Here is a 27652-nt window from a genome sequence, read left to right on the forward strand (position 1 = left end):
AGCGAATTTTAAAATTAAATTGTTTTGTTACCTTGCCTCATAAAAGTGTAATATAGAGCAACCAAAAATCATATTTACCCCTAAAATAGTCCCAAAACAACAACCACCTTATCCCATAGTTTCCTAGATGGGGTCACTTTTATGGAGTTTCTACTCTAGGGGTGCATCAGGGGGCTTGAAAGGGTACATGGTGTAAATAAACCAGTCCAGCAAAATCTGCCTTCCAAAAACCATATGGCGTTCCCCATGTCCTGCCGTTTAGCCAAATAGTAGTTTACGACCACATATGGGGTGTTTCTGAAAACTACAGAATCAGGGCAACCCATATTGAGTTTTGTTTGGCTGTTAACCCATTTTTTCCAGTAATAAAGTAAGGGTTAAAATAGAAAATGTTCCAAAAAATTGAAATTCCAAAATTGTTTCTCCATCTGCCATTGACTCTTGTGCAACACCTAAAGGGTTAACAAAGTTTGTAAACCCAGTTTTAAATACCTTGAGGGGTGTACTTTCTTAGATAGAGTCACTTTTTTGGAATTTCTATTCTAGGGGTACATGGGGGGGCTTGAAATGGGACATGGTATAAACAAAACCAGTCCTGTAAAATCTGCCTTCCAAAACCCATATGGCGTTCCCCTCTTTCTATATCCTCCCGTTTGGCCAAACAGTAGTTTAGGACCACATATGGGGTGTTTTTGCAAACTACAGAATCAGGGCAACCCATATTGAGTTTTGTTTGGCACTTAACCATTACTTTATTACTGGAAAAAATGGGTTAAAATTGAAAATTTTCAAAAAAATAGAAATTTCTAAATTGTTTCTCCATCTGCCATTAACTCTTGTGCAGCACCTAAAGGGTTAACAAAGTTTGTAAACCCAGTTTTGAATACCTTGAGGGGTGTACTTTCTTAGATGGAGTCATTTTTTTGGAATTTCTATTCTAGGGGTGCAAGGGGGGGGGGGCTTGAAATGGGACATGGTAGGTAAGCAAAACCAGTCCTGCAAAATCTGCCTTCCAAAACCCATATGGCGTTCCCCTCCTTCTATGTCCTCCCGTTCAGCCAAACAGTAGTTTACAACCACATATGGGGTGTTTCTGCAAACTTCAGACTCAGGGCAACCCATATTGAGTTTTGTTTGGCAGTTAACCCTTGCTTTTTTCCTGGAAAAAATTGATTATATTGGAAAATTTTCAAAAAAATCGAAATTCTTAAATGTTATGTTTATTTGCCATGAAGTCTTGTGGAAGACCTAAAGGGTTAACAAAGTTTGTAAAATCAGTTTTGAATACCTTGAGGAGTGTAGTTTCTAGAATGGGTCATTTTTGGATGGGTTCTATTACGTAAGCCTCATGAAGTGACTTCAGACCTGAACTGGTCCATAAAAAGTGGGATTTGGAAAATTTCTGAGAAATTTCAAAATTTGTTTCTAAACTTCTAAGCTATGTAACATCCCCCCCAAAAAAAAATATCACTCCCAAAATGATACAAACATGAAGTAGACATATGGCAAAGTCATCACAATTTTTGGGGGTATTACTATGTATTACAGAAGTAGAGAAACTGAAACTTTGGAATTTGCAAATTTTTCAACATTTTTGGTAAATTTGGTATTTTTTATGCAAAAAAATTTACTTTTTTGACCCAATTTTAGCAGTGTAATGAAGTACAATATGTGACGAAAAAACTATCTCAGAACAGCCTGGGTAAGTCAAAGCGTTTTAAAGTTATCAGCACTTAAAGTGACACTGGTCAGAATTGCAAGAAATTACCAAGTCCTTAAGGTGAAATAGTGCTGAGTCCTTAAGGGGTTAAAACTCCGGGATAAGGCATCTGCCTTAATATTTTTACTACCTGGTCTGAAAGTAACAGAAAAATAAATTTTTAAGGGTATCAAAGGCCCGACAGGCCTCCAACGACCAGTTAACCAGAACAGAACCTTTTGTAGTTAAGTGAGTAAGGGGCTTGGCAATAACAAAAAAATTCTCTATGAATTTACGGTATAAATTGGCGAATCCTAAAAAGCGTTGGAGTGCCTTTAAGGAGGATGGTCTTACCCAGTCTTGGATAGCCTGAACCTTACTAGGATCCATTTTAAATGAATGAGGAGTAAGAATATAGCCGAGATAAGGAATCTCACCCGTTTTCTTCATATATTTTGCATTGCCGTATCTGGGACTTACCTAATGCTTCAGGAGTCGGGAGCAATAAAGACCGGACAGGTGAGCTGGAAAAGTTTGTGTGCAATCTCCTTTAAAGAGTCAGGACAGGGATAACAAACCAACATGTCTTTTAACTTCTCAGTCAAGCCTGCCCTGAATTGACATTTGAGAGCTGGTTCGTTCCAACCCGAGGGAACGCACCACTTGCGGAACTGCGTACAATAATCCTCCACGGGACGATTCCCCTGAGTGAGGGCCTTAAGATTGGATTCTGCCACAGAGGCTTGGTCTGGTTCATCATAAAGAACCCCTAACGCCTGGAAAAAAGAGGTCCACAGAATTAAGATAAGGGGAATCTGGAGGCAAAGAAAAGGCCCATTCCTGGGGGTCCCCTTGATGCAGGAAGATGATAATACCAACCCTCTGTGGATCAGGACCAGAGGAGTGAGGACGTAGTCGAAAATAAAGTTTACAGCTTTCCTTGAAAGCTAAAAAACTTCAGCGGTCACCCGAAAACCGATCGGGTAATTTAATGTGTGGTTCTACCTGAACGGTGGGTGGAGCAAGAATGGGGGGAGTTCGGACGGTCTCCTGAACCTGTAGCCTCTCCCCAAGTTCCTGTACTATTTGAGCAAGACCCTGCACATGTTCGGTGAGACTCTGTAGAGGGTCCATGCTAAATTAAGGCCTGTGATTCTGTCACGAGGTAGAGTCGCGGGAATAAAGATAGAGCGGAGGTGCACCCCCTGAGCTGCCACCTGGTCCCCTGTCCCTGCCTACTTGCACCACCCACCCTAGGTGACGGGGCGCAACTGGGCGACAGTCCCTGACCTGAGTAAGTGCAAGCAGAGAGATAGAAGCAGCAGGGAAGCAGACAGCCAATGAGAGGTAGCACTAGAGCGGACAGAGAGGTGGAACAAGCAAGGTACCACCAAAAATGGAAGGGCGAGGCGGGTCAACTAGCTGGGGTCAGTCCAGGAGGTCACGTCAGTACAACAGAAGAGGCAAAGACAAAATCCAAAAGCAAGCCGAGGTCAAAATCCAAGAGGTAGCGTCAAGGTTCAGGGAGCAGACAGAAGAGGTGTCAGGAAGCAGATGAAGGGTCAAATCCAAAGGTAAGCTAAATAGCAATAATAATACACAGCTGTCACCGCCAGTTCTGTGAGAAGGACTGGCAGACGGTCTTCTCTACCTCTTGTATGATGTTCTTTGTTTTGGTTTCACTTTCTCATCTCCTTTCCTTCTGCCAGGTGTCACTTATTTAGACTAATCGTCTTCCTTTATATTCCCTCCCATACAATGCAATCGTCTACCATCGAGACCCTTGCACACTGAATGAGACAGCCCCACTGTCCTTGGCCTGACTATGACAGGAAAGAGTAGTCTCCTCTCTCTCTCTAAGATGCCTGTCAATACGAACAGCTAGAGACATGGCTGACTTTAACGACGCTGGTCTCTCATGAAAAGCGAATGCATCTTTCAATCTTTCCGAAAGACCATGGCAAAATTGACTTCGGAGTGCAGCATCATTCCAACCAGTATCAGCTGCCCATCTCTGAAATTCAGAACAATATATCTCTGCAGACTGTTTACCCTGGCATAAAAAAAGCAGTTTAGATTCAGCCAGTCATCATATATCTGCCCCAGGGCTACCAAAAATTCATCCACCGATCGGAGGGGCCGTGACCCCACCGGCAGCGGAAAAGGCCCAAGACTGAGCGTTATCCCTGAGCAGCGAGATGATGATCCCCACCCTCTGCTCCTCATCACCAGAGGAATAGGGAAGTAGGCAAAAATGGAGTTTGCAAGCCTCTCTAAAGCGAGCAAAATTCTCACCACCCCCGGAAGCGAGATCTTAGGCTCGGAACAAACTCCATGAACGCCAGCAGAACTGGTCACCTGAAACTGATACACAGTTATACGGAGATCTGCATATCTTTAGGAGGTTGCCTAAAAGGCACAATATGGAGAAGGTAAAGGAAAATCCTGCATAACTGTATCGGTGTCAGGAAGGATGCTTGGGACAGGTTTTAATTGAAGTAGGAACAACACGTTTTGGTGGAGAATGGGCTCCTTCATTAAAACAGGATAAAAAAATGAGTCTTTTTAAAATTAGATTTACCTTTAAGAAAGGTAGATGTTGCATGGATGGTGACACATAGACAAACAAGGTTAAAAACAATGAAAAAAGATGTTTCCACATTTAAATGACAAGCATTGCAATGCTATAATTAGAAGTGACTGTGAACATCATCCCCTCAGTGGTAAGAAGATTCTCGTAAAAGATTTTTATATTTGTGATACGAAATTGGTCATTTGTGTCTAAGATATGGAGAAGGAGACTAAGGAGGTGAGATGTAGATCAAAGTACCAAGCCAGCGTTATCTTCATCATGCTACCTGGTGTTTCAGCACTATCAAACATACAGGAGAATACGGCACTACAGTCGTGGCCAACAATTTTGAGAATTACATAAATATTGGATGTGGCGAAACCAACTTCGCCACTGTGTTTTGGAGGGGGCTGTTTGCCAGCCTCCTGCCCTGGGATTATGGTCCCTTAAGTTATTGGGTCTTAAGGCACTTGGGACTGAGCCCTCTGTCCCTGGATTGCATCATTTGCCTTACTTGCTTGGATTTTACTATTCCCATGGTGAGAACAATGGATGAAGCACATGGTGAGAACAATAGATAGCGGCCATTTTAACTCACAGACACTGTTCTGACTTTTCAACACGGGGTGCTATCTTGCCTGTATTAGGTGCACAGAGACATCATTCAGTAGTTTGAAACTACCAAACAGGGGACACATTTATTAGTGACTATTTTCTGTATAACTGTATATTTTCGGTGTAACTGGCATAAAACTGTATCTTCCAAACTACTGAACGGATGTGGGTGAATTTTGGATATGTGGTTCACCCAGATCCCCCGGTTCCAAGGATATATTGGTTATCGGGTTATTGTATGTTTTGGGGTTCTTGTGATATGTTTTATAAAACTGTATTTCTCTGCCTTTAATAATTATATTCGCCATTGTGTTCAATAATCATCACCGGCAGAGGGGATGATTTTGTGTGGGTGTGTTTCTATTGTCCCATTGTGTGTTTAAATGGTGATGTCTGTCCTGTTGTCTCCACATGTGTATTGGCGATTTCCCTTTGTCCTGAGAGATAATAGGATCGCTCTTCGGTTGTCTCCGGAACAGAGAGGAGGAAACCATGATGCATTGTGGGGATGTGTTGTATCTGTCCTGTATTTGCAACAACTGTAATAAAAACCAGGCTGGGTGTGCCAGCACGTCAGACCACTGCTTGACCCTCAACACGGAGCCTTCTCTCGTTATTGGGGGGATTCCCTGTATGCTGTTAGAGACTGATTGCCAGGAGTGTAAGCTGATTGTATGCTTTTCCTGTTCGTCTGCTAGCAGCTATTCGCAAGGTTCCAGTTTGGAGTGCTATTTTGTATCCAGTTCGGGAGTTTGGTGTTCTGCAGTAGCTGTGCCTGTCTCTCTGAAAGGGGCATATCGCCTAAACGGATTTTAACCCCTTGTCTGCTGAAACGGTCCGTTACAATTGGTGGCAAGCAGCGGGATCTTTCCTACAGCCAGAAGGACAGCTACAGGAGACACCATTTCTGTGGATTCTAAAATTTAAGGGCAACGCATGTCCCAGTACAGCGACCCAGACAGCTGCAGGATGGAACCAGCAGTGGCATACGATGAGGAAGTCCTGGATGGCCGGGATGCATTAAGGAAAGGCATCTGGTACCAGGCCCTGGATAATGTACAATACCAGCGGGGTGAGAGTCTCCCCAGTGAAGAGCAGCGATTGCAGAAGCAAGTGGCCCTGCGGATGCCCTTCCTGGGAGAGCAGTCCCTGGAGGAATGGGTTAAGGAACTAGAGCACCGGGTATGGCAGGAGCTATGGCTGGAGGATGCCTACCAGGCGCTTTGGTGGTATATGGCACAGTATATACCCTGGACAGCCGAACATGACAAGCCAGAGGGAGAGGAATTTGATGGTCCTGGCATTGTTATGGGAGTCCTTTGCAGAGCCTGGCTTTGGGAGCCCTGCGCAAACCAGACTTCAGGACATTTTCTATGAGAGGGAGGCTAGGCATGAGTGGGATGACCCCCATGAGGTAGAGCAAGCCCTGGCTCACCTAGCAACCCTGGAGTGGGAACTGGAGCAGGACTACCAAGATCTCTTCCACTCCATTGGGAAGGCTCAGCAGGACAGTAAGGTGACAGACCCAGATCCAGACCCATTCAGCTGGGCAGATATTGTAGAGCGTTACTTGGAAGGACCCCAGGTGGCCGGTAGAGATGGGACCGAGGTCTCTCCACTGTTCCTGCAGGGAATTGGGAGCCCAGTCTCATTTCCCCAGCGGCAGCTTAACGCACCAGGGGGAGACAGTAAGCCCCACAACTGTGCAGATGGGACCGTGGTCTCTGCACTCACAGCACAGGGGGTAGGGACAGTCGGTCCTGTCCCCCAGCAACAGGGCTGTTTAACCAAAGAGGAGACAGTCGGTCTCCCCTCAAACAACCAGATCTCCAGCCATCTCCGCAGGGATACCAGGAGGAGGAGGTAAGCGAGCCCTCCCCTTCCCAGCTACTTCCGAACCGAGTTCTGGGGGCAGGGGATTAGCCTGCAATACCCACTGATCCCTTCCCAGCGGAAGAGCTGGCATCAGGGCAGAGAGCCGCTAGCCTATGCTCCACTGACCCCCTTGTTACAGGACTGGCTTGTACCCCCCTCGCCCCAGCAGAAGAGCTGGCATCAGGGCAGAACGCAGTCGGCCTCTGCCCTCCCCTATCCTCTTGTCCAGAGACTGACTTCCCACAGGAATCCCCAGCGGAAGAGCTGGCATCTGGGCAGAGCGCAGTCGGCCTCTGCCCACCAAGTACCTACATCTCCAAGCTGGAGAACCACAAAGCAAGGAGTAGCAGATGCACACTCAACAGCTGAGGATATACAGAACAGAGCCAGGCCCTAAGATTCAACAGGTCCAGTATTAGGTTGTGGTTGGACTGCCAGACTAACTCAGGTACTGACCGTGAGGTCAGGTATCTGGTTAGCCTTCCCTGGGAGGGGGGGATGTGTGGCGAAACCAACCTTGCCACAGTGTTTTGGAGGGGGCTGTTTGCCAGCCTCCTGCCCTGGTATTATGGTCCCTTAAGTTATTGGGTCTTAAGGCACTTGGGACTGAGCCCTCTGTCGTTACATTGGAAATTGGAAAATTTGCTGCTTAAGTTTTTATAATAGCAATTTGCATATACTCCAGAATGTTATGAAGAGTGATCAGATGAATTGCATAGTCCTTCTTTGCCATGAAAATTAACTTAATCCCAAAACAACCTTTCCACTGCATTTCATTGCTGTCATTAAAGGACCTGCTGAGATCATTTCAGTAATCGTCTTGTTAACTCAGGTGAGAATGTTGACAAGCACAAGGCTGGAGATCATTATGTCAGGCTGATTGGGTTAAAACAGCAGAATTGACCTGTTAAAAGGAGGGTGATGCTTGAAATAATTGTTCTTCCTATTGTTAACCATGGTGACCTGCAAAGAAACGTGTGCAGCCATCATTGCGTTGCATAAAAATGGCTTCACAGGCAAGGATATTGTGGCTACTAAGATTGCACCTCAATCAACAATTTATAGGATCATCAAGAACTTCAGGGAAAGAGGTTCAATTCTTGCTAAGAAGGCTTCAGGGCGTCCAAGAAAGTCCAGCAAGCGCCAGAATCATCTCCTATAGAGGATTCAGCTGCGGGATCGGAGTGCTACCAGTGCAGAGCTTGCTCAGGAATGGCAGCAGGCAGGTGAGAGCGCATTTGCACGCAGACTTTTGGAAGATGGCCTTGTGTCAAGAAGGGCAGCAAAGAAGCCACTTCTCTCCAAAAAAAAACATCAGGGACAAATTGATTTTCTGCAGAAAATATGATGAATGGACTGCTGAGGACTGGGGCAAAGTCATATTCTCCGATGAAGCCTCTTTCCGGTTGTTTGGGGCATCAGGAAAAAGGCTTGTCCGGAGAAGAAAAGGTGAGCGCTACCATCAGTCCTGTGTTATGCCAACAGTAAAGCATCCTGAGACCATTTATTTGTGGGGTTGCTTCTCATCCAAGGGAGTGGGCTCACTCACAATTTTGCCCAAAAAGACAGCCATGAATAAAGAATGGTACCAAAACACCCTCCAACAGCAACTTCTTCCAACAATCCAACAACAGTTTGGTGAAGAACAATGTATTTTCCAGCACGATGGAGCACCATGCCATAAGGCAAAAGTGATAACTGAGTGGCTCGGGGACCAAAACGTTGACATTTTGGGTCCATGGCCTGGAAACTCCCCAGATCTTAATCCCATTGAGAACTTGTGGTCAATCCTCAAGAGGCGGGTGGACAAACAAAAACCCACTAATTCTGACAAACTCCAAGAAGTGATTATGAAAGAATGGGTTGCTATCAGTCAGTAATTGGCCCAGTAGTTGATTGAGAGCATGCCCAGTCGAATTGCAGAGGTCCTGAAAAAGAAGGGCCAACACTGCAAATACTGACTCTTTGCATAAATGTCATGTAATTGTTGATAAAAGCCTTTGAAACATATGAAGTGCATGTAATTATATTTCACTACATCACAGAAACAACTGAAACAAAGACCTAAAAGCAGTTTAGCAGCAAACTTTGTGAAAAATAATATTTGTGTCATTCTCAAAACTTTTGGCCACGACTGTATATACCTATTATATCAAGCAATGTCTTCTCTGATGTAGACGTTCTCTTTCCTCAACTTTTCCATCCAGACCAGGCCACAATGCAAACTTCTCATGCAAAATTTGCTTTTTCTCATGCAAACTTTGTTTTTAATCACTGATTAACCCTTAAAATGTCTCAATGTGACTGTCAGAAGCCGCGATCAGTGTCATTGTGCCCAGTACATCCAATGGAAAATGATTTGTGATGGAGTAATTTGTAACAAATTGTTCTGCCCAGCAGGGTTAAAGAATCATTGCAGAAGTCTCCAGTCTCCAGAACACAGTTTAGAACTGTCCTTTGCCATATCTCCTTCTCAAACTTCACCATCCTTGTAAAAGTGTATCTGGTGAGAGATTTACCTTTGTTTCAGGGACATGATGTTATGCAGAGCTGTTCAGTTAGTTGTAATTGATACTCATGGAGTTGTTATTACTGCTAGCTAGCCATGCTGTAACGGGGAGCCGGCGACATGCTTCCTCCTTCCTGCGCCGCTGGCATCTTGCCTCTGTGCTGGAGCGAGGACATCCTAGCTCAGTGATGGCTAACCTTGGCACTCCAGCTGTGGTAAAACTACAACTCCCAAGATGCCCTCCTTGCTTGGCTGCTCTCAGAACTCTATAGAAATAAATGGAGCATGCTGGGAGTCGTAGTTTCACCACAGCTGGAGTGCCAAGGTTAGCCATCACTGTCCTAGCTTATGTGTAAACTGAGCGCCGATCATGAGTAATCGGCACTCTGATGGTTTGGGCTGCACTTGTGTCACGTGATGCTGGCCACGTCACGTAACTCACTTGTTCCTGCTATTTAAACAGGCAGCCTGCTGGTCACAGGTTATGGCCTGTGATTGGTCCAGTTACCCTCAGCAGCTTTCTTTATATATTGAGACCTTGCTTGTTTTGACCTCGGTCTTGTTTGTGACCTCGACCTCGCTACCTCCATTTGTATTTGATGTGACCTCTTGGCTTCCAACCTCAGCTTTGTTTGTGACCTTGCTATTGTGTTTTTCCCTGTGAACTGCGTGACCTCCTGGTTTTTGAATTTTGCTTTCCTGACTATGTTCACGGTTTTCCGTTTGCTTTTAGGCCCCTGCACGTATTTAAGCTAAGGACTGCCGCCAAGTTGTACGCCATCAGATAGGACGAGTCGTGCAAGTAGGTAGGGACAGAGGTGCAGGTGGAGTCCAGGACTGCACTCTTTGCTTCTTTCCGTGACAGAATCACAGGCCATACTATACCATGGATCCTTTGTAAGTCCTCACGGATCAGGTACATAGTCTTGGAGTTGCTTCAGACCCCGCGTATAGCGGCCTCCTCCACTCAGAACCCTAAACCTCATGTTAAATTGTCTGGTCGTTTTTCAGGGGATCGCAAATTGTGCGGTATGCCAGACTGACAGGGGAATTATACGTGAGGTCACAGTGTGAGCAATAGGTGGGACGAGGTAAATACAGTTTTGGTTACTCACGGTTACGTCATCCCTGGGCAGGCTCACATAAGTGAAGAGGAGAACGGCACAATAATTCTCTGGGGCACACTCTGGTGTAAGGGACACAGGCAAGATGGTGGTTCGAGGTGCCCTTGATGGTCTGTATTAATGTGCCTATGGCAAGGTCCCTTGTAGTCTGATGCCAGTACCTTTTGTATGGAGGTACAAACATTTACTGTAGTGTTAACTGACGAACTGAAGACTGAAACAAGGATGGTGAAATCCAACTTAGAACTTTTACTGAACATGGCTCGTAGTAACAATTCCATATAATAACAGTCTCTTGGTACAGACAGATATTAAGTACAGTCTCCCATGCATATGGGGTAAAGGGAAATGCAAGTCATTAGTGTAAACTGGCTCTTTGTAATTAATATATAAAACTACTGTGTCAGACTAGGCTTATAAAATATGAAAGTCTTACACTGGTAAAAACTCCAGCCTTATTCTAACCTTGGTTGAAGGTGCTTTTCTAAATACTGGAACTTCTATTTCAGTGTTGTTCTGACAGTTGGCCTAAACTGTCCTCAGGGTTTAAACTGGCAGTGTGGATGCCTGAAGCTGTCTCCTACACCTGGTGCAAAGGTGCCTAGTAAGCCTTCAAGTAATGGCTGTCTTGCTGATCATTGTCCTGAATAAAATGTAGTAATCCCTTGGATACTCGGCTGAATACAGCTTGGACATTGGTCACTCCGGAGGGGTGATCTATAGGAGTGGATTGCTCACCTCTAGGTAGAATAGTTGCAGGCTTGAAACCCTGGACTGTGGAGCCGACAGGGACAGAGCAGAGAGGCTGTGAATAGGCCTACCTCCAGCTATACAGCTACATTGCTGCTGCTTTCTGATTAAGCTCATGAGAGAACTGGAACTAACTCTCTCCTCTGAACTGCATTGATCTGCCTAACTTGGGCCTGAGCTAAGCTATATATACACTGACACTGCCCCACCTTGTGGAGAAACTAGTGTAGTGCACCCTAACTAGGCCTGTGTAAAGGATCTTGCATGTACAAATCACATTGTGACATGGGCAGGCTCGGACTGGCCCAAAGGGGTACAGGTGACTCCCCCCGGTGGGCCCCTGAGCATGATGGGCCCCTAGCCCCCCACCCCCTGTACAAATGGCACATAACACAGTAGACTTACTACCACAGGGACATGCCTTCTCAAAGTTGCTGCAGGGACCCCCATAATTAATGATCTTGTGGCGTCTTGCTGCTGTCTTCTGCTGTGTGAGCAGGTAATATTTGGATGTATCCATATGGGGGGCCCCCAATATAAATTTTACTGGTGGGCACTAGACAGCCCAGTCTGACACTGGACATGGGAGACTATGACAGGAGATGAAGTACAAAATGCAGGCATACTACATGACAATAAAACATAATAAAAACAAGTTTTTAGCTGCGGTCATGTAGTGGGACACTGCAATTGTTTCTAACATTTAAGGAAAGTTGTAAGCTTTACTTTCATGTACGCCGTCATTCTTCAGGTCCCAAGCAGCAAAGAGTGGGAATCATTATCTCTTTGCTGTAGGGGGACCCACAAGAATGGGCTTTCTCTCTCCCCATGGACTCCCCTTGCCTAATTTCTGTTGAAGCGTTTTTTCAGGCTTTGGGTGTATTATATGACGAACCTGATAAATCGACTGTAGTCCCAATTAAAATCTCTGAGTCAGGGGGACAGACCTGTGCAAGAATACTGCACCCAATCTCAGAAGTGGTGCGTTTCCTCTGGCTGGAATGATCCAGCACTGAAGTATCAGTTCAGGGCAGGACTCTCTGAAATTTAATTTAATTTAATTTAAAGGACATGTTGGTCAGTTATCCCCCTCCTGACACTTTAGAACAGACTATGACTTTGGCTGTGAGACTGGACCGACATATTAGGGAAAGACAACGAGAACAACAGATGTTTCCACAGGTGATGATCAACCCGGATCCCTCACCCTTTAGAGTCAGATTGGAGAATCCTCCTAAAGAGCCCATGCAAATCGGTATGACCAGGAGGGATCAAAGACATCAGAGGGATGCCTGCTTTTATTGTGGAGAGTCTGATCACTGGCTACGACAATTCCTAAGATTCCTCCCTCCAAGAGATCACCAGGACCGAACAACCAGAAGGATAAGGTACTCCCAGAAGTGGTTAAAGGGAAAATATTGTTACCATTAGCTATTTCCTTGGGTTCCTGTAAAGGTTTTGGTAAAGCTTTTTTTGATTCAGAGTCCGCCTCTAATTTTATTGACCATGATTTTGTTATTTCCATGGGGATACCCATGTTATCTCTTTCTGACCCTATCCACATTATTGCTATTGATTCTACTGTGGGGTTTTGTACTCCGGAGATAACCTTAACTGTGGGGGTTTGTCATACTGAAAATTGTTCTTTTTTTATATAAATTTTTTTACCCATGGAGGCAGTTTTGGGCATGCCTTGGCTCCAGAATCATAACCCAGTCATCAACTAGTCGACGGGTGAATTAGAGAAATGGGGACTTAAGTGTGATTGATGCTGTCTACCCGTGATACAGGCTGGAATCACTACTGGGTCTGAAGCCCTTCCCTCATACATCAGTGACTTTGTCAATGTTTTTTTTATGTCTGATGCTGAATTCCTTCCCCCTCATAGACCTTATGATTGTGCCATCGAGTTGGTTCTGGGATCCAAGTAACCTAGGGGTCGTATTTATAATTTGTCCGGTCCTGAACGAAAGTCTGAGGGATTATTTGAAGGAAAGTTTACTAAAAGGTCATATTAGACCCTCGGTCCTTCCTATGGGGGCAGGATTTTCTTTTTTTAGAAAAAAGATTGGGGGTTGAGACTGTGTATTAAGCAAAATTGCTGTTAAAAATCTGTATTCTTTGCAATTGATTCTGGACATGTTCAATCAGGTTCTTGGAGCTCAGTGGCTCACTAAACTCAATTTATTGAGAAATTCATGATTGTGTATTTGGATGACATTTTGATTTATTTACCTGATTTGATTCTCACATTAGCCACATTAGGTAGGTACTGAAGGTTTTTCATGAGAATCAATTATTCGCTAAACAGGAAAAGTGTATCTTTGGGGTACAAGAAATGTTATTCTTGGGATACTTTCTCACACCCCAATCTTTTAAGATGGATACGGCAAAGGTGCAGGCTATTCTAGAATGGGCGAGACCCTACTCGCTTAAAGTGTTACAACGTTTTTGGGGTTTCTCTAATTGTTATGAAAAATGTATTAAAAAAAATAATTCTGTTATTGCAAAGCCTCTCATTGACCTAACTAGGAAGGGGGCAGATTTACTGAATTGGTCACCGGTGCCATTAAAGTTTTCGAAGCACAGTCAAGAGGTGTTTTGTTAATGCCCCAATATTGGTCCAACCAGACCAAGAGAGGCCTTTTATAGTCAAGGTCGATGCCTTTGAGGATGGGGTAGGAGCAATACTCCCCAGGGGACAGCAACTCTCACTAATCTTAGGCCCTGTGCGCTCTTATCTCGCAAATTCTCTCCTACTGAGAGAAATTATGATATTGGGAACCGAGAGTTGCTTGCTATTAAATAGGCCTTTGAGGAATGGTGCCATTTTTTGCAGGGGGCTCCCCATCAGGTCACTACTTACCGATCATAAGAATTTGATGTTTTTGGAGTCTGCTAAGCGTTTGAATCCCAGACAGGCTAGGTGGGGGGTATTCCTTACATGTTTTAATTTTTGTACTACTTTCAGGGCAGGAAGTAAAAATATCAAAGCAGACTCCTTATCCCACAATTCTTGGCCCGGTACAATCTCCTACTGTTAAGTTATTTGTCCTGGGTCATTTACATCTCCGACTGTTGTGAGTGCCATAATTCTGTGTTTAGTGGACATTCGGGTATAAATGCCACCAAGGAACTTGTCTCCAGGTTTTATTGGTGGCCTACTTTGTCTAGAGATGTCCACTCATATGTGTCTTTATGTGAGGTTTGTACCAGGTCCAAGACACCTAGGTGTCGTCCGGTGGGGGAGTTACGACCACTGTCCATCCCTAGTAGACCTTGGTCTGATATCTCCTTGGACTTTATTACTGACCTACCAGTGTCTGAGGGTAATTCGGTGATATGGGTAGTTGTGGACAGATTTGGTGCACTTCATCCCTCTGTCAAAACTGCCCAATGCCAAGATTCTAGCTTCTCTGTTTGTTGATCATGTTATACGAATGTGGTTTCGGATAGAGGTGTTCAATTTGTTTCTAGGTTTTGGCGGGCCTTTTGTCATAAATGTAACATCTCTTTGTCTTTTTCTTCGACCTTCCATCTGGAAAGCAACAATCAAACTGAACGTTTGAACCAGTCTCTGGAGCAGTATCTGAGGTGCTATGTCTCCAACAACCACCAGCTGTAGGTTAGGCATCTGCCCCTGGCTGAATTCGCCATTAGCAACCAGGATGAACTCATCTATTTGTATGTCTCCTTTTTTTGTATTCTTGGTTTCCATCCGCATTTTAGTTCGTTTTCGCCATCTTCCTCACAAATTCCGGAAGCTGATCTGGTAGCTAAAGAACTGTGCACAGTTTGGGCCCAGGTTCAGTTGAACCTGAAAAATGCCCAATATATTAAAAAAACGAATGCGGATAAAAAGCGCTCTCAGTTTATTGGACCATATTAGATTATTGACATTATTAATCCTGTGTGTTTTAAGTTACGATTGCCTGACTCTTTTCGTATTCATAATGTGTTTCACAAATCTTTACTCGAAAAGTATGTGTCTCCTGTATCCCCTACACAGGAATCTCCGTCACCAGTGGAGGTTGCCGGTCAACCAGAATTTGAGATTTCTAGGATTGTTGATGTTAGAAAGGTCCGGAATTCTTTTCAATATTTGGTCCATTGGAGGGGTTTGGGTCCTGAGGAGAGGTCTTGGGTGCCGGCTAGTAGGATGCATGCTGCAAGGTTGGTGAGAAAATTCCATCTAACTTACCCGGAAAAACCCACTCTGGTGATTGTGGAAGGGGGGGGTACTGTAACGGGAGCTGGCAAAGTGCTCCCTCCTTCCTGCGCTGCCAGCATCCCTCCTTTGTGCAGGAGCGAGGAAGTGGCTGGCGTCCACGTCTCCATGGAGACCAGGGGGCAGGGAGGGCCCGGCCGCGAACGCCTCCTCAGAGCGGCTGGCGTATTCCTAGCTGATGTGTTAACCGATTGCCGATTTACTTACGAAGGTTTGGGCTAGACTTGGGTCACGTGACGCTGACCACATCACAAGATTCACTTGTTCCTGCTATTTAAACAGGCAGCCTGCTGGTCACAGGTTGCCTGTGATTGGTCTAGTTACCCTCACCATCTTTCTTTATATATTGAGACCTTGCTTGTTTTGACCTCAGCTTTTTTTCTGACCTCGACCTCATTACCTCCATTTGTATGTGATGTGACCTCTTGGCTTCCAACCTCAGCTTTGTTTGTGACCTTGCCATTGTGTTTTTCCCTGTGTACTGCGTGACCTCCTGTTTTTTTACTTTAGCTTCCCTGTCACTGTTTACAGTTTTCCCTTTGCTTTTAGGTGCCTGCACGTATTTAAGCTAAGGACTGCCGCCAAGTTGGACGCCATCAGATAGGACGGGTCGTGCAAGTAGGTAGGGACAGAGGTGCGGGTGGAGTCCAGGGCTGCACTCTTCCCTTCTTCCGTGACACATGCAATCTTATGTAAGGGCAGCCATTTTACCTTGTGCCTTCACATGTTAATGTGATAGTACATGCTATTCCATGCTTAATACTTATTCATGCCAATAGTATTTTTACCATACATATACAACCTCTCACGCTAACCGCGCAGAGAGTGGGGATGGATGGCAAAGGAAGTTTACAAAAATGGATAACAGTTCCAGACAGTAGATGGCCTTCATGCGGCCGTCTTCACCACTTGGAGAAATGTTCCCACTCACCTCATGGAAACGCTTGCATCAAGCATGCCAAAACAAATTTTTGAAGTGATAAACAATAACAGCGGAGCTACTCATTACTTAGTTCATGTTTGGAAGTTGGATTTCTGTTTTGGGGGGTTTAGTTTTTTTTGGGAGGTGTGGTCCTAAACTTTTGATCAGCTGAAAAACAGCCTGTTTCAGTTTATTCTATGTTTTCATTAAATTGAATGCTCAAAAAATGTTTTGTCTCACTCCCATTTCTTCTTGTTGGATGTTGAAGCTCTACTTGGAACCTTGTTAAGATTCAGCTATGCTAAATATAATTTTTTGCCATTTTTCAAGTGGTCTTAAACTTTTGATCAGGAATGTATTTAGATAAATGCAGCACCAATAGATTTTTTTTTATTACTGCACTTAATATTGAAATAAATAATTTTTTATCAATTGTCACCTGGAAATATAACATTCTGTACTTATAATACTAAGGCTGTTAGTGCAATTATTTGCTTTTGAGAGTAAATAAGTGTACTTGTCGCAGTAATAGCCCATATATATAATATAATACCACTAATAGCATGATTATTTGCTTTTAAGAGTACTACATGAAAAGTTGAAAGCCCCATTGAAAGCTTTAGTTCTCAGAATGAACATGAGTCATCTGAAAATAAATAATTGTCTTTTATTTACATGGTATTTGTAGGAAATACTAAAAGTCCTTGTAAAGAGGTTAACATTTCAGAGTTTTGCTTCCAAGATTTCATTTAAGGTATGTGAAAGTCTGGCTATATGAAATAACTTGGAAACCTAGCCCTTTCAAAGACATTAGTGTTGAGCGAATGGAAGACAAATTAATTGACTTCAGTCCAAATTTAACAAAAAATTTGATTTGCCACAAAGCCGAATTTCCTAGAGCTTTATGGTAACAAATCAATTTTTCCTGAAATAAAGGCATAAAAATATTGTAAATACTCACCTCATCCATTTGCTCACAGAGAGGCCGCCACGGCCATCTTGATTGAAGATACCGCAGAAGATCTTGCGCGGGGTAACATGTGACGTCACAACATCAGCACGCTGACTGGACACTGTGATGTCATCAGTGATGACAAAAACAAATATATCGACAGCATATCCTCCATGGTTTCCTTTATTAAAAGTGGGTCCAATACAGGTACAAAGTGCAGAAATAGTGCAACATTTCGACTAATCCAAAGTCTTTCTCAAGCATGGATTAGTCAAAACGTTGCTCTATTTCTGCACATTGTAAATGTATTTGACCCACTTTTAATAAAGGAAACCACGGAGGATATGCTGCCGACATCTTTGTTATTTGTACTACTGAACTGGAGCAGCTGCTTTGGATCTGTGGCTGATGGTCAGCGTGTGCATGACTGGTGGATGTCTGGAGGGATATTGGTGCTGCTTTCACATTGGTATGTCATTAGTGATGATGTCACCGTGCTCGGCCAATGTGATGACACTGTCATCACGCTAAATTTCAGGAGGTGTCTTCAATCAAGATGATCATGATGGCCATCTTCTTTTTAAAAAATTTTTTTTTTTATTCACTGATCAACATAACACATGCCACCCAAAAATAAAAGTACAACACACAAATACAGTAAACTACAGTATTAACAAAGGATATGGAAATGCGGATCCTTCATTTCAGTATAACTTTAGATGGGAGCCCTATGAGGAGTAATTTCTGCCAGGCAGATTGTATTAGCCTGTTTCCAAGGTCACGTGAAGACCACATCTTTGTCTGACATTAATTTAAGTGCATCTAAGTACAACATCCAAAAGGCAGAGATTATAACAGTGAATGCAGATATTAAAGTCAAAGTCCAGTTATTTAATCCAATACTCTGTGGGTGATACCTAAGTGGCATTGATTTTCTTTAGTGATGGCGGCTGTTTAGTTCCATTAGGATACATGTATGACCAGTGACTGCAGGAAATCAGGAAGTCTGGATAAGTGTAAAATAACACCTCTTGTCTCAATGGATTGGGTGTTATTGCTCTATGTAAAGAAGTCAATGCTTACAATGGATATTTTAGGCCTGAGAGTGGTGTACGCGGCTGCCCATTCAAGGACTGCATAAGGAAGGCAACAAACTTGGCAAAGTTCCAACCAGATGCAATAGGCATAGTGGTTACAGTCAGGTGGCATCTAGCAAATAGTTACAACAGTCTCTCAATAGGTTCAGAAGTCAATGAATTTGTTGCAAAAAAAAAATAAAAAAGCAGATTAGGGTACTTTCACACTAGCGTTTTTATTTTCCGACGCTGAGTTCCGTCCTAGGGGCTCAAATCCAGAAAAGAACTGATCAGCTTTATCCTAATGCATTCTGAATGTAGAGTCCGTCCCTCACGATGCATCAGGATTAGGGATGAGCGAACTCGAACTGTATAGTTCGGGTTCGTACCGAATTTTGGGGTGTCCGTGACACGGACCCGAACCCGGACATTTTCGTAAAAGTCCGGGTTCGGGTTCGGTGTTCGTCGCTTTCTTCGCGCTTTTGTGACGCTTTCTTGGCGCTTTTTGAAAGGCTGCAAAGCAGCCAATCAACAAGCGTCATACTACTTGCCCCAAGAGGCCATCACAGCCATGCCTACTATTGGCATGGCTGTGATTGGCCAGAGCACCATGTGACCCAGCCTCTATTTAAGCTGGAGTCACATAGCGCCGCCCGTCACTCTGCTCTGATTAGCGTAGGGAGAGGTTGCGGCTGCGACAGTAGGGCGAGATTAGGCAGATTAACTCCTCCAAAGGACTTGATTAACTGATCGATCTGCAGCTGTGGATCATTGAGCTGCTGATCCTCAATTGCTCACTGTTTTTAGGCTGCACAGACCGTTTGTCAGTCTCATTTTTCTGGGGTGATCGGCGGCCATTTTGTGTCTTGTGGTGCGCCAGCACAAGCTGCGACCAAGTGCATTTAACCCTCAATGGTGTGGTTGTTTTTTGGCTAAAGCCTACATCAGGGTGAAGCTGTCACACCAAGTGCATTTAACCAGCAATAGTCTGTTCATTTTTTGGCCATATACAAAATCAGGGGCAAGCTGCGCCTGTCACCAAGTGCATTTAACCCTCAATGGTGTGGTTGTTTTTTGGCTAAAGCCTACATCAGGGTGAAGCTGTCACACCAAGTGCATTTAACCAGCAATAGTCTGTTCATTTTTTGGCCATATACAAAATCAGGGGCAAGCTGCGCCTGTCACCAAGTGCATTTAACCCTCAATGGTGTGGTTGTTTTTTGGCTAAAGCCTACATCAGGGTGAAGCTGTCACACCAAGTGCATTTAACCAGCAATAGTCTGTTCATTTTTTGGCCATATACAAAATCAGGGGCAAGCTGCGCCTGTCACCAAGTGCATTTAACCCTCAATGGTGTGGTTGTTTTTTGGCTAAAGCCTACATCAGGGTGAAGCTGTCACACCAAGTGCATTTAACCAGCAATAGTCTGTTCATTTTTTGGCCATATCCCAGTCTAATTCTGTCACTAAATCCATACCGGTCACCCAGCGCCTAAATACTAGGCCTCAAATTTATATCCAGCTAAATCTGTCCCTAGTGCTGTAGCTGGGCGAGTTATTTAGTGTCCGTTCAAGCACATTTCTTGTTCTGGGTTGAAATACAATTCCCAATTTAGCAATTTCATAATTTAGTGGTTCCTGCTATATCAGAGCTCTTTGAAATCTATCCCAAAAAGGGTATATAATATTGAAGGTGCACATAGGGTCATTCAGAGTAACTTCACACACACCCGCTACTGTGTATTTCCAAGTCTAATTCTGTCACTAAATCCATACCGGTGACCCAGCGCCTAAATACTAGGCCTCAAATTTAATTCCCTCTAAATCTCTCGTTACCCACCGCTGTACTGTTGTTGCTGGGCAAGATATTTAGTGTCCGTCAAAGCACATTTTTTGTTCTGGGTTGAAGTACAATTCCCAATTTAGCAATTTCATAATTTAGTGGTTTCTGCTATATCAGAGCTATTTGAAATCTATCCCAAAAAGGGTATATAATATTGAAGGTGCACATAGGGTCATTCAGAATAACTTCACACACACCCGCTACTGTGTATTTCCAAGTCTAATTCTGTCACTAAACCCATACCTGTCACCCAGCGCCTAAATACTAGGCCTCAAATTTAAATCCCTCTAAATCTCTCGTTACCGTTGTCCTGTTGTAGCTGGGAAAGTTATTTAGTGCCCGTCAAAGCACATTTTTTGTTCTGGGTTGAAGTACAATTCCCAATTTAGCAATTTCATAATTTAGTGGTTCCTGCTATATCAGAGCTATTTGAAATCTATCCCAAAAAGGGTATATAATATTGAAGGTGCACATAGGGTCATTCAGAATAACTTCACACACACGCTTCTGTGCATTTCCAAGTCTAATTCTGTCACTAAATCCATACCGGTGACCCAGCGCCTAAATACTAGGCCTCAAATTTAATTCCCTCTAAATCTCTCGTTACCCACCGCTGTACTGTTGTTGCTGGGCAAGATATTTAGTGTCCGTCAAAGCACATTTTTTGTTCTGGGTTGAAGTACAATTCCCAATTTAGCAATTTCATAATTTAGTGGTTTCTGCTATATCAGAGCTATTTGAAATCTATCCCTAAAAGGGTATATAATATTGAAGGTGCACATAGGGTCATTCAGAATAACTTCACACACACCCGCTACTGTGTATTTCCAAGTCTAATTCTGTCACTAAATCCATACCGGTGACCCAGCGCCTAAATACTAGGCCTCAAATTTAATTCCCTCTAAATCTCTCGTTACCCACCGCTGTACTGTTGTTGCTGGGCAAGATATTTAGTGTCCGTCAAAGCACATTTTTTGTTCTGGGTTGAAGTACAATTCCCAATTTAGCAATTTCATAATTTAGTGGTTTCTGCTATATCAGAGCTATTTGAAATCTATCCCTAAAAGGGTATATAATATTGAAGGTGCACATAGGGTCATTCAGAATAACTTCACACACACCCGCTACTGTGTATTTCCAAGTCTAATTCTGTCACTAAATCCATACCGGTGACCCAGCGCCTAAATACTAGGCCTCAAATTTAATTCCCTCTAAATCTCTCGTTACCCACCGGTGTACTGTTGTTGCTGGGCAAGATATTTAGTGTCCGTCAAAGCACATTTTTTGTTCTGGGTTGAAGTACAATTCCCAATTTAGCAATTTCATAATTTAGTGGTTTCTGCTATATCAGAGCTATTTGAAATCTATCCCTAAAAGGGTATATAATATTGAAGGTGCACATAGGGTCATTCAGAATAACTTCACACACACCCGCTACTGTGTATTTCCAAGTCTAATTCTGTCACTAAACCCATACCTGTCACCCAGCGCCTAAATACTAGGCCTCAAATTTAAATCCCTCTAAATCTCTCGTTACCGTTGTCCTGTTGTAGCTGGGAAAGTTATTTAGTGCCCGTCAAAGCACATTTTTTGTTCTGGGTTGAAGTACAATTCCCAATTTAGCAATTTCATAATTTAGTGGTTCCTGCTATATCAGAGCTATTTGAAATCTATCCCAAAAAGGGTATATAATATTGAAGGTGCACATTGGGTCATTCAGAATAACTTCACACACACGCTTCTGTGCATTTCCAAGTCTAATTCTGTCACTAAATCCATACCGGTGACCCAGCGCCTAAATACTAGGCCTCAAATTTAATTCCCTCTAAATCTCTCGTTACCCACCGCTGTACTGTTGTTGCTGGGCAAGATATTTAGTGTCCGTCAAAGCACATTTTTTGTTCTGGGTTGAAGTACAATTCCCAATTTAGCAATTTCATAATTTAGTGGTTTCTGCTATATCAGAGCTATTTGAAATCTATCCCTAAAAGGGTATATAATATTGAAGGTGCACATAGGGTCATTCAGAATAACTTCACACACACCCGCTACTGTGTATTTCCAAGTCTAATTCTGTCACTAAATCCATACCGGTGACCCAGCGCCTAAATACTAGGCCTCAAATTTAATTCCCTCTAAATCTCTCGTTACCCACCGCTGTACTGTTGTTGCTGGGCAAGATATTTAGTGTCCGTCAAAGCACATTTTTTGTTCTGGGTTGAAGTACAATTCCCAATTTAGCAATTTCATAATTTAGTGGTTTCTGCTATATCAGAGCTATTTGAAATCTATCCCTAAAAGGGTATATAATATTCAAGGTGCACATTGGGTCATTCAGAATAACTTCACACACACACGTTTCTGTGCATTTCCAAGTCTAATTCTGTCACTAAATCCATACCGGTCACCCAGCGCCTAAATACTAGGCCTCAAACGCAGCCGCCTGTCTACAGCCAATGTGGACAAGCTGACGTTCATAAAAATGAACCAGGCATGGATCCCACAGGATCTGTCCGTCCCTTGTCCAGATTAGACATTAACTACCTCCCCTTAACCATATATTATTGGACTCCAGGGCACTTCCTCATTCAATCCTATTTTTATTTTCATTTTACCATTATATTGCGAGGCTACCCAAAGTTGAATGAACCTCTCCTCTGTCTGGGTGCCGGGGCCTAAATATATGCCAATGGACTGTTCCAATGTTGGGTGATGTGAAGCCTGATTCTCTGCTATGACATGCAGACTGATTCTCTGCTGACATGAAGCCAGATCCTCTGTTACGGGACCTCTCTCCTCTGCCTGTGTGCTGGGCCTAAATTTATGAAAATGGACTCTTACAGTGGTGGGTGACGTGAAGCCTGATTCTCTGCTATGATATGAAGACTGATTCTCTGCTGACATGAAGCCAGATTGTCTGTTACGGGACCTCTCTCCTCTGCCTGGGTGCTGGGCCTAAATATATGCCAATGGACTGTTGCAGTGGTGGCTGACGTGAAGCCTCATTCTCTGCTATGACATGCAGACTGATTCTCTGCTGACATGAAGCCAGATTGTCTGTTACGGGACCTCTCTCCTCTGCCTGGGTGCTGGGTAGTGTTGAGCGCGAATATTCGAAAAGCAAATTTTTTTCGCGAATATCGCAACTTCGCGATTTCGCGAATATTTCGAATATAGTGCTATATATTCGTAAAAACGAATATTCGTTTTTTGTTTTTTCCCCCCCCCACAAAATTACAGTACACATATAATTGATTGTTTCCCAAAGGTCCAACAGCTCAGATCTTACTCACATTGCCTAGAAAGTGATTGAGGCGCGAATCTTCGTAAGGCGATTTTATTAGCGCACATGCGAATATCGGCACGTCCCAGAACAGAGGCAAAGGGCTTTGCATTCATACATTAGTGAATTGAGTTGCGAATCTTCGTAAGGCGATTTTATTAGCGCACATGCGAATATCGGCACGTCCCAGAACAGAGGCAAAGGGCTTTGCATTCATACATTAGTGAATTGAGTTGCGAATCTTCGTAAGGCGATTTTATTAGCGCACATGCGAATATCGGCACGTCCCAGAACAGAGGCAAAGGGCTTTGCATTCATACATTAGTGAATTGAGTTGCGAATCTTCGTAAGGCGATTTTATTAGCGCACATGCGAATATCTACACTTGTCCCAGAACAGAGGCAAAGGGCTTTGCATTCATACATTAGTGATTGAATTGAGCTGCGAATCTTCGTAAGGCGATTTTATTAACGCAAATGCAAATATCTACACTTGTCCCCAGAACAGAGAGGCAAAGGCCTGTGCATTCATATAGTATAGCACCATATTCGCGAATACGTAGAACTTCGTAAAATTCGATTTACGAATATTCGTATTTTTTATTTTACTTTCCACCTTACAGATTACATTGATCTGTACTCTGTCAACTACTGTCATCACCCCCCACTGTATCTCGATTGATTCCCAAAAGTCTCACATTCCCTAGAAAGTGATTGAGTTGCGAATCTTCGTAAGGCGATTTTATTAGCGCACATGCGAATATCTACACTTGTCCCAGAACAGAGGCAAAGGGCTTTGCATTCATACATTAGTGATTGAATTGAGCTGCGAATCTTCGTAAGGCGATTTTATTAACGCAAATGCAAATATCTACACTTGTCCCCAGAACAGAGAGGCAAAGGCCTGTGCATTCATATAGTATAGCACCATATTCGCGAATACGTAGAACTTCGTAAAATTTGATTAACGAAAATTCGTATTTTTTATTTTACTTTCCACCTTACAGATTACATTGATCTGTACTCTGTCAACTACTGTCATCACCCCCCACTGTATCTCGATTGATTCCCAAAAGTCTCACATTCCCTAGAAAGTGATTGAGGTGCGAATCTTCGTAAGGCGATTTTATTAGCGCACATGCGAATATCTACACTTGTCCCAGAACAGAGGCAAAGGGCATTGCATTCATACATTAGTGATTGAATTGAGTTGCGAATCTTCGTAAGGCGATTTCATTAGCGCACATGTGAATTTTGCATAGCATATGTATTATGCGATGCGAAAATTCGAATTATCGCATATGCGAAATAATAACGAATTTGAATAATCGCGAATATTTTACGAATATTCTTTCGAATATTCACAAAATTTCGCGAATTCGAATATGGGACATGCCGCTCAACACTAGTGCTGGGCCTAAATTTATGACAATGGACTGTTGCAGTGGTGGGTGACGTGAAGCCTGATTCTCTGCTATGACATGCAGACTGATTCTCTGCTGACATGAAGCCAGATTGTCTGTTACGGGACCTCTCTCCTCTGCCTGGGTGCTGGGCCTAAATATATGCCAATGGACTGTTGCAGTGGTGGCTGACGTGAAGCCTCATTCTCTGCTATGACATGCAGACTAATTCTCTGCTGACATGAAGACAGATTCTCTGTTACGGGACCTCTCTCCTCTGCCTGGGTGCCGGGGCCTAAATATCTGAGAATGGACTGTTCCAGTGGTGGGTGACGGGAAGCCAGATTCTCTGCTATGGAACCTCTCTCCAATTGATTTTGGTTAATTTTTATTTATTTAATTTTTATTTTTATTCATTTCCCTATCCACATTTGTTTGCAGGGGATTTACCTACATGTTGCTGCCTTTTGCAGCCCTCTAGCTCTTTCCTGGGCTGTTTTACAGCCTTTTTAGTGCCGAAAAGTTCGGGTCCCCATTGACTTCAATGGGGTTCGGGTTCGGGACGAAGTTCGGATCGGGTTCGGATCCCGAACCCGAACATTTCCGGGATGTTCGGCCGAACTTCTCGAACCCGAACATCCAGGTGTTCGCTCAACTCTAATCAGGATGTCTTCTGTTCAGTCTTTTGACTGATCAGGCTTTTCAGAACACCGTAGCATGTTGTATTTTTACCTCCGGCCAAAAATCCTGAACACTTTGACTGAACGCTGGATCAGGCCTTTTTCCCATTGACTTGCATTAACGCCGGATCCGGCGCTGTGTGTTCCGTCAAAACGGATCCAGCTTTTGCATGTTAAACCCGAAAAATATGAAAAAAAAAGTTAAAGTCTATAAATGGCGGATCCGTTTTTGCCAATGCATTTTTTCATTGTGATCAAAATCCTGATCAGGATTCAAATGTAATCAGTTTTCACACGTTTTTCCGGATCCGGCGGGCAGTTCCGGTGTCGGAATTGAACGCCGGATTCAAACGCTAGTGTCAAAGTAGCCTTAATGGAACTGATTTTCAGATGCTTTCTACAGGTTTTACATATGTAGTGTCTACCTCCTCGTTACACACTAACGCAGAGAGGCTGGTTTTTGTGGCTTGAGCTGACTTTTCCACAGGTCTCTGGCTTATTGGGCGTGCAGGAGCTAAAAAGCGCAAGTTAGCTACTCTTGCTCCAGACATTCTCTCTCCACTCTAATGTTCAGCAGATCTGCGGCTCTAACTATGGTATGAAGTGGTGTGCCAATCAGCAAGCAACACTCACCTCCACCTGCTAGCTGACTATTCCACTTTATTGTTAGGCTGATTTGCTCACTCTCCAGCTCAGCAGTGTTCCAGACTTTTCTCTCTCCCTACTGTTTGTTACTGACTTTAGGTCTGCCAGACAGGGGAGTACATAGAAATCATCTGAATTGGGCCCCTTAACTATCCACCCCTGGCCCATCCCACCACCTGCTCTGGCTCCTCCCCTGTCACCCCCTGTTGTCTTTCTATTGACCCAGAGAATGAAGGGCACAGGTCAGTTTTGCCACAAAAGGAATGTCGTAGGAGCAAAACCTGTAAAACGGTGGAGGAATTGCGTTTTCCCCCCAATTCCACCCCATATGCCCGGCACCGCATGCCTGGGGGAAGGGGGTGCAGCCAATAGCAGGCCGCAAAGGAAATTAGCCTTCCTAGCGTCACCCGCAATGCTAGGTAGGCTTGTTCCCATCGTGGCCTGCTATTAACTGCCCCCACGTCGTTGGATGGTTTCAATTGCGCGATGGGGGGGATGCAGTGGCCGCTGTGCGGGCATCAGCAAAGCAGGTGTCGCGGAGCAGGCTAAGTTTTTCCTGTATGAGGTGCTGGGCATTTTAGGGCGTATTATAGGGGTTGGATAACCCCTTTAACTCCTTACTGCCTATCCACCACCCAACACCCTCCAAACAGAGCAAGGTGACTGACTGACTGAGTGGGTATGTGCTGCTGGACACACTGTCTTCTATCAGAAAGCACAGTTCATGAGGGAAAGCACACTGTCCTGAGTACTCTATGAGCCTACAACCCCGCAGGCAGGAACTCTGCTTGCTGCTGCCCTCACCCCCATCAAAAATCCCCTCATGAACTTTTTTTTTAACTCAAGTCACTGGCACTGCTCGGGCGGCTCAGCTGTGGGCAGGTGTAGCATACGACAGGGGCAGCCGGCAAGTAGTGTTTGAGCCTGCTGCACTGCTCCTGCTTCCAGAGATTCATTGCTTTGCACTGCTAAATGCTGATTGGCCAGTATGCAGCGCAGCAGTGCCCAAGCCAAGAAGAGAGACCGCTAATCACTATGATTCCTGTGCCTGGGAGCTGGATGGACTGGTCATCCAGGGAGTGTTGGGACATTGGTGGCGTGTGCTGCCTATGTGCATACAATGGGGGGACAGGGGTTTCTGGGGGGGGGGCCTGACTGAGCATAGAGGAAGCAAGCAGGGCCCGGCCAGGATGGAACAGAAGACAAGTGGGCGGGCTGCCTCAATGCAAAATAAGGATAACTTTACAGCAGTTATGTACTATAAACTGACTGAGCCTGCAGATGTAGGGGGCGGGACCTACCAGGCGCTCTGGGCCCTCCCATGCAACAGGCCCCATAGCAGCTTTGTGTTCTGCCTATATTGGCGGTACACAACTGATACTAGGTATTGCTATTTATCCTCTTACAATCGTGTGCTCTGTAGTAATGCTGTTCGACAACCAGCATATTATCTAACAGCATTACTACAGTTGGCCACA

This window comes from Bufo gargarizans, chromosome 7 (assembly GCF_014858855.1).
Source record: "Bufo gargarizans isolate SCDJY-AF-19 chromosome 7, ASM1485885v1, whole genome shotgun sequence".
NCBI classification, from domain to species: domain Eukaryota; kingdom Metazoa; phylum Chordata; class Amphibia; order Anura; family Bufonidae; genus Bufo; species Bufo gargarizans.